Here is an 8,744-nt window from a genome sequence, read left to right as displayed (position 1 = left end):
TTGAGGAAGACTTTTTTTTTCAGGATTTACTGCATTTCACAGCCGCCTGTCTGGCCATTTGGTGTTAAGAGGAGATTCAGTGAGAGGCAGAGTGTGTTATCCTTCATTCACAACATACAGTAACAATTAAAGTCAAATCAAGTAGATGCATTTACAATAATAAATCACTGAGAATCTGGATCGTCTAACGTCTCCTGCCAGAGGATCTCAAGGATTAAAGATTCAGATAAACTGAGAGTCAGAGCATTGAGAGTTTTACAAGTCATTTAAAGAAGCTTCAACTGGTTAGAAACTGAGTCAGTGTAAAAGAGGTTAAAACCAGGCCGGGACGTGTTCCAACCTGTTGACTCTGGTTAGAATCCTGGCAGCAGAGTTCATTCTGGTCTGAGGAGGCTCCTTCACTTTCTATAGAGACAAATAAAAGACTGTTGCACTAATTATTCACCTAAATACATCACTTGGTTTTATTATGAAGCTTAAAAAGTTGTTTGCATTGTAACAATAACATAAAGAAGTGTCATGTACTGTGTGAATGAAATGTTTAAATACCCTGAAAACAAGAAATAATTAAAAACAATAAAATGAATTTCTAACTTTATTAAAATCCCAACAAAATTAAAAGAAAAAGAAAAAAGAATTGAGGGAAAGGAATTTAACCTAATGATGAATTCAAATCTGTCATACATGAATCCAAATAGAGGCCACTGCACCTGAACAGTCACTCATGAGTTTGGAGAAGCTCCTGCAATGGCCCATATTGCAAATGACTAAAGGATATAATGGTCTTTGTATCTGGGCAAACACAGAATGTCTTGAAAGGGTACATTACACTCTTTATTACTGTTATAATGTACACTAGATTAATAAACATAAGCTAATGCCTGCACAAAAGTGCAGTTGGTCTGTTGACATAAAGTTGACGCTCTGAGTTCATTGATCATTTCATCAGTAAAGTCTGTTCAGGTGACTCTGTTCAGTGATTTCATGGACACACAATCAGTTTGTTTCACCTCCATCTCACATGAGGAAAGAAAAGAACAAATAATCAGCTCATTGATGAGGATCAGATCAATACAGGCGTTCTAAAACATCACACAACCTGATTTCTACATTGATTTACAAACAACAGCAACATTAGTTCTTTCCAAACACATTCATGTCAGTGTAATTATAGATTTCTGTCTTTACAAAGGAGGAACTAAATACGTGTGATAAAGGAAGGTCAGTGTGTTTGATTGACAGCCGATTCAGGCGAGCAGAACGTCACTAACATGAACTTTGATCAACAAACATGAGACAAAAGAAGTTCAAGATTTAAACACAGAATCTAAATCACTACTTAATGTTCGAGTCTATTTGAGCTACAGAACTCAAATGTGGATCCATAACCAGCCGCAACTCCAGCATAGAGAGGCTGAGTGTGAATGTGGTCTGGACTCTGTGGAGGAGAGTCATGGTGTCAGAGACTCTGTAGAAGGACAGAACACCTGCACGGTGATCCAGGTACATTCCTACTCTGAGACCGAGACCTAACACTGAGAAAGGATGCTGTTGTAATAAAGTTATAACTAGCCTATGACAAACTAACAATCCAAGATTTATCATTGAATCCAAATTCATTCATGTGAACTCCTGCTCTGTTGATGTTCTTTGTATGTGACTCTACACCAACCGCCTTCCTCCCCCACTCCACCTCCCAGTAACAACGGCCCAGTCAGACCTCTCTACTCAGGACCCGAGGCTTATCAGTGAATCTGTCTAAGTGATTAGAATAAGACTGTTCTTCTCATAAATGTTACTTTTCTGTTTCCATCAGATAATAACAGATGTCTGTTTGCTGTGTTTGGACAGAGTCTGATTTCTGTGAATATTTTAAGAAGCTGCCTCTGGTCTTGGCTCTGCTGTGGCAGTAAACATCCACTTGAGACACACCAGGTAACTTGTCCTGTCTCACTCAGAATGTCCTGTAGCGACTCCTGACCTGTGACACAGTTGCTGTCACTGCCCTCAAAGCTCTCAGAGGACGGATCCTGATGCTGGATGAGTGTGATTCACTGAGAGTGGTGACAGTGAGTGGGTAGCTGAACCTGGTTGTGATTCTCTGTGTCTGAGAGCTGTTTGGGTTCATGGTCTTTCTCTTCAGCTCAGTGATGTCCCTGCTCCAGTCTCTCCTGAAGCTCTCTGACTCGACCTCACTTCAAAGCCTCTCAAGTTGATCTGATCTCGCTGCTTCACATCAGAGCTTCTTTCTGTTAAGACTTGATCAGCTCAGCAAAGATCCTTTCTCATCACCCCTCCACTGCTTTATCAGCAGAGCCATTGGACGGGCCTCCTCCTCCTGTTGAAGCAAAGCCACATCTTTCTTCTCTGTCCTGGGAGTCCCTGCTGGATTGTTTGTCTCCTCAGCCTGAGCTCTTCTGCCTCTCAGTCATTTCTATACAGCCGTCACTAAAAATGGCTCCTTATGTTCATCCATAGAAAGCAGAGATAACAGACAATAATTTGTTGATCAGTGTGGCAGAACGGTCTCATCACCTCATTGTGATGAGAGGATGTTCTCCGAGCTCCGAGGGCTCCACCCAGCTTGTGCCACCGAGCTGACTGAAGATGAGGCTGGAGGTGCTTTTTCACAACAAGAGGCCAAACCAAACAGGACTTGAGCTTTCAGCTTTCCCAGTGCAGACATCACAGGCCATCTTCAGGCTGTCCAGCATAAGGCAGTGATCAGCAGGACAGCTTGGAGTCCAGTCTTCTTTCAGCTCCTCCACTAAATCAGCTAACATGGTGCTTTTTCCCAGGACAGGCCTGGTGTGAAGGTCTGTCTGCCACCGAGGGCAGCTGTAGCTTCCTCTCCTCCTCCCTCTTCTTGTCCCAGTGGTGCACACAGCTCACAGTGTGCTGTGTCCACAAGACAGTAGTCACTGGATCCTCAGTAGATCCAGACAGATCGAACAGCAGAATCTTTCTCTGTCCAGCTGAATTCTCTGCTGCGCCATTTCAGCTGGTGCCAGAGACTGTAGAACAGGTGTTCACTCCCCTCTGAGCAGAAATAGACTTGCTCCTCCCTCCCTTTTCATTCACTCCTGCAGTGACTCATCTCCCACAGTTCACAGTTTGTTGTTCACTGGTCCTTACACTGACACGTCTGTGGAAGGGAGGGAGACACAGACACATCCTGACTGGAGGGGAGCTGCCCTGTTTGAGGAAGAAAGCTGAGAGTCTGGCCTTAACACATGTATGTCACATTGATTCAGTGGCTGTGGCAAATACCAATTGGTCAAACTACAACATTTTAACTAGTCAAAGCTCACGCTAAAGTTTATTTGTGCCATGATTCTTTGTGAACCCAGAGTGCAGAACACAAACACAGCATGGAAGATGGTAGTAAAAGTGTTTATTGTTTAATAGCTGGAGCTGGGAGTGGTGGTGGCAGGCAGTGGGTCCAAAGGGTTCCGGCAGGGTGAGGCCGGAGCAGATTAAGAGAACAAAGGAATGGTGCGCAGCTGGTTGTCAATATTACACCTGGAATTCCTGCTCCGTCGGAAATTCTTGACAGATTTGTTGCAAAAACCAATCTGAGAGTTAGTAGTTTCACGTGAACAGAAGCAACGTGAACACGCAGGAGAAGCTGGAAGCTGAGCTGTCATAGCCACAAAATATCTGAGTGCAAGCACATAGTTTGAGCACAAGCAGGGGTCTGCCTGAGAGTGGAATGAGTTTTGAGTGAGCATTATAACATCTGAAACATGAAAGATAAGATGAGTTGCTCTGCCCTCAAACTTCTGAAAGACCATGCTCTGAAAAAAAGCCTGATTCTTTTTGAATTTTTCAGAGGTTTGTGCCTTTCCAGCAATCGACAACCTAGGACCGACGCCTGCAGCACCGACGCTCCAGCACCGACGCCTCCATAGCACCGACAGCCTCCAGCAGCTCTTGCCTGGTCTCAGTGAAGCTGCTGTGTCTGGGTTCTACAATGCTGCTGATGGTGAAGAGTCATGCATTGCTCTGGACTCTCTGATCAACATCCTGAGAACAGGAGAGCGCCCAATCTGCTGCACACAAGACGACGGAGTTTCCTCTCCAGCAGCTTCAATCCTCTCACCGACTCTGTTGAGTTCACCGTGTTTTTCACTTCAAACATTTGTCTGAACGGTAACTTTGCAAAGTATAAAATAAAGTATTTTTATGCTGAAGACATTAAACAAGGAAAATAAAACACATTTCTTACTCTTGCCATCTGATGTGAGCTGACTGCTATGTGCATCAATAATAATTCATGAAAATGATGATTCCATTTACACAGCTGCTCTCTAAATAAATGCTTCACACTGACGCTCTTCCACATTAACCCCTCTGTTGCATGAATTATTACTTAAACATGTTAAAAACATGTTTAATGTGTGTTTACATGCAACAACAAGAAAACAAATGGTTTAAATACAAAGTACAAAAATAACATAACCATGATATAATTATCACACATATTGTTTAATACATACATTTATTTACTAACAGTGAAGCATGTACAGTATTTTATCCTCTAGGACAGAAATTACTCTAACTGAATGAGCTTATTAACAGTAATTTTATACAAAAGCAAGAATTTATTCCTGTTAAAATCCATGATTTCTAGTTGATAAAATTAAAATCAAGATAATGTACAAAAGTAAGAAATATCTGAAACTAAAAACAAATTTTTTTCCGTATAAAACTTGCAGATCATTTCTCAGAGAGCGTGTGCTGTGTACGTCAGTTGCAGTCCAATGGCTGAATAAACACTGATATTCGCTACCAGTTTGATTGAAGAGAAGAAGAAAACACTTTTCTGACGTTGTATTTACTATCGGGGTCTTGGATTTGGTTTCCATGACTTCCAATAAAATGTAAAGTTCACTAACAATCTATTCTTTCTTCCATTTGATTTTTCTTAATGAATAATTTCCTCTTACATGTGGCAGTTTGTAGACCATCTGATCCTTCTGTTTTTAACACTGTATGTTGACTTTGTATGTTGACAGTCTAAATAAAGTTTGTGAAACAAATGAATAATTAAAAGTCTCCACTCTTAAAGAATAAAAACTTCACGAGGGGAGTAGAAACCACAGAAGAAGACCGGACAACCGTTCCTCTCTGTCGAAAGTGGAGCTGGCTGTTGCACATGCTCGCGAGAGGTCCGCCATCTTGTCTGCAGGCATACCAAGTTCAGCTCCTTTTGCTGAACAACACGCAGTCCTGCAGAATTCATCTAAATATCCATCTCACACCTGAATTGAGCAAAATGATGCCGACGGTTTCCTACACTGGCTGGGATCGTGTGTGTGTGTGTGTGTGTGTGTGGTGTGTGGGGTGTATGTGTGTGGAGGACGAAGGTCACTCTGGATTTAATCATGTGAGCTCCTCTTGCAGCCGGCACAGAGGGAGGTGTGAGACACATGGAGGTGGGAAACCAAAGAGCTGATCTCATCCAGAAACACACTCCTGATAGAGCCCTGGACCTTTTGACCTCACTGGATTGCTGCAGAAATCCGTTCATCGTCCTCAGTGTCTCTGAGTTGTCCTCGGTGTCTTGAGCTGTCGACAGATTCCAGCACTTTACAGAGAAACTGACTTCATTTGGAATAATCCAAACACACCGGATCTGCTGAGTGAAGTTTTAATGATTGCTGTGTGGAGATCAAACTCGCAATGGTGAATAAGAAGTATTTGATCTTTCATCACGGCTGAAGGGAAATTGAACATCAGGAGAAAATCTGGAATGACAATGAGAAATGTGCAGTTTTAACAGAGCACTTTATCAGAACTTGAGTATTTTTGTGATTCGGTTTCTGAAAGACAGAGACTAAAATATGAACATTGAGGTTTGTGGAGTTTCAGGAGAACTGGCTCTCAAAGTTATTCTCATGAGTTTCACTTTGTCTCCATCAGCTTTGGAATGAGATCCTTGAATGAAAGACAAAGAAACCACTGGATCTATTTATTTCAACTTTCTGAGCTTTTCAATAATAAATACATTTTTATTATTTGCTACATATATAAGATATTTAAATGTATATAGACACAGTATAAGAAATCACATGTGATGAGAGCTGCAGAACAAACCCTCAAAGGGACTCGATCAGGACACTTCCATCGGAACTGCTAGTTCAGATCAAATTCCAAATCACTGCTCTGCAGCTCCAGTCTATTTGAGTTTGCACAACTCAGCTGTGCTCCATAATAACAAAACCCAAACTCCAGCATAGAGAGGCTTGAGTGAATAGGTCTGACTCTGTGGGAGGAGAGTCATGGTGTCGAGACTCTGTAGAAGGACAGAACACTGCACTGTGATCCAGGTACACTTACTCTGGAGGACCAAGGACCTGACACTGGAGTCCTGATGCTGTTGTGGCTGCATTCATATCTGTTTTCATAACAATATAAATATCCAAGATTTATCATTGTATCCAAATTCTACATTCATCCGAGCTTTTCTGCTCTGCCGATTTGTATGTGACTCTACACCAACTGCCTTCCCCCCACCTCCACCTCCCAGTATCAACGTCCAGTCAGACTCTCTCTACCCCAGGACCTGACGCCAATAAGTGAATCTGTCTGGGTGATTAGAATAAGACTGAAATTTACTCTCATACCTAAGTTACTTTTTCTTGTTTCAGACAATAACAGATCTTGGTATGCTGTGTTAGGATCCAGTGTGATTTCCTCAGAATATTTTAAGAAGTCAGCTCTTGTCTCTGGGCCTGGTTGTGGCAGTAAACATCCACTGAGACACAATCTGTGTAAATCTCTGTCTGTCTCACTTCCAGAATGTCCTGTAGCACTTGACCTGTGACACAGTTGCTGTCACGTCTCAAAGTACCTCGTAGGACGGATCCTGATTGCTTGATGAGTGTGTAGATCTTACCGAGTGGTGACAGCAGGAGTTGCAGAAACTGGGTGTGACTCTCTGTACTCCTGAGAGCTGCTTCAGTTCATGGTCTTTCCTCTTCAGCTCGGGTGATCTCCTTACCCAGTCTCTCCTGGAAGCTCTCTGACCCCGGGATCTCCTACTTCAGTTTCCTGTTGGGATTCGATCTGCTGCTTCACATCAGAGCTTCTTTTCTCCAGCAGACTTGATCAGCTCAGTGAAGATCTTCTCACTGTCCTCCACTGCTTTATCAAAGAGCCATTGACGGCTCTCCTCTCTGTTGAAGTACAGCTTCACATCTTTCTCTGTGTCCTGGTTTCTGCTGGATTGTTTGTCTCCTCAGCCCGAGCTCTCTCTGCCTCTCAGTCCCTTTCTGTTACAGCTGTCACTGTGTCGTGGTCTTTATGTTCATCCATAGAGCAGAGATAACAGATATTACTCTGCTGATCAGTGGGTAGAATATCTTCATCACCTATCGTGACGAGCAGATGTTCTCCTGGAGCTTTCCGAGGGCTCCACCAGCCAGGCTTCCTTCTCAATTGAGCTGACTGAAGATGAGGCTGGAGGAGCTACTAATAAGAGGCCAAACAATCAAACAGACTCTGAGCTTCAGTTTTCTCCCCAGTGCAGAAATCACAGGTCACATCTTCAGGTCCAGCATAGCAGTGATCAGTAGCAGAGAAGCTTGAGTCCAGTCTCTTCAGCTCCTCCACTAAACCAGCTAACATAAAGCCTCAGGACAGGCCCTGCGTGGAAGGTCTGCTCACACTGAGGGTAGCCAGAAGCCTTCCTCCCCATTGTCCCAGTGGGTGTTAATACAGCTCATACAGTAGCTGTGTCCACAGACAGTAGTCACCGATCCTTCAGTAGATCCAGACAGATCATCAGCAGAATTTTTCTGTCCAGTTGGGATTTTCTGCTGTTTACTTGAAGTCAGTGTCAGTGACTGTAGAACAGTTTGACTCCTCTGAGCAGAAATAGACTCCTGCTCCTCCCTCTCATTCACTCCCTGCAGTGATCAGTCTCAGTTCACAGCTTGTTGTTCACTGTTTCTACACTGACACGTCTGTGATGTGAGGAGACACAGACATGTCCCCTGGACTGGGAGGAGCTGGTTGTGTTTGAGGAAGATTCTTTTTTTTTTTTTCAGATTTACTGCATTTCACAAAGGCCTGCCCACACTTTGGTGTTAAAAGGGAGCTTATGGAGGCAGAGTGTGTTCTCCTTCATTCACAACATACAGTAACAACTAAAGTCAAATAAAATAGATGCATTTAATATTATTAAATCAAGATCTTATTTATAAAGCACATCTCAGAACAAATAAAAGAAAAACTCGTGAAAATAAGAAATACAAACTCACTCAGAAGAATGAAAACTAACAAAGTAGAATAAAGTTGTTGCTAAGGTTAAGGTTGTTTTACTTGCCCTGAGTGGGCCATTTACTGGTAAACAGTAGTCACACACAACCCATACACATCATAACAATACATAAATACAGCAAAAAGAGCATTAAGAATCCATTAGTCCTTTGGTAAAATACTAAAATATATTAAATGTGTGTGTGCCATACACCAGGGCTACAGCTGGTTTAAAAGTCTGACCGCTGAGGGACAATGATCTTAAAGATGACAGAAATTGAAGCATGACCACACATTACAATAATAAAATCCAGAATTAGGTAAAATCATGAATGTGCTTTGATAAAAGGAGGTTTTAGGTTTTGGATATAAAGGAAAGTTACCCACTCCAGCCGGCTGCATTTCCTCTCAGGCAGTGTTGTTCCACAGTCTCTGAACCTTATTTCAAAAACTCTGTCTTGTAAGTGCTTTCTAGTTGA

This window comes from Hippoglossus stenolepis, chromosome 3 (genome assembly GCF_022539355.2).
Source record: "Hippoglossus stenolepis isolate QCI-W04-F060 chromosome 3, HSTE1.2, whole genome shotgun sequence".
NCBI lineage: Eukaryota > Metazoa > Chordata > Actinopteri > Pleuronectiformes > Pleuronectidae > Hippoglossus > Hippoglossus stenolepis.
This window is presented reverse-complemented; position numbering follows the sequence as displayed.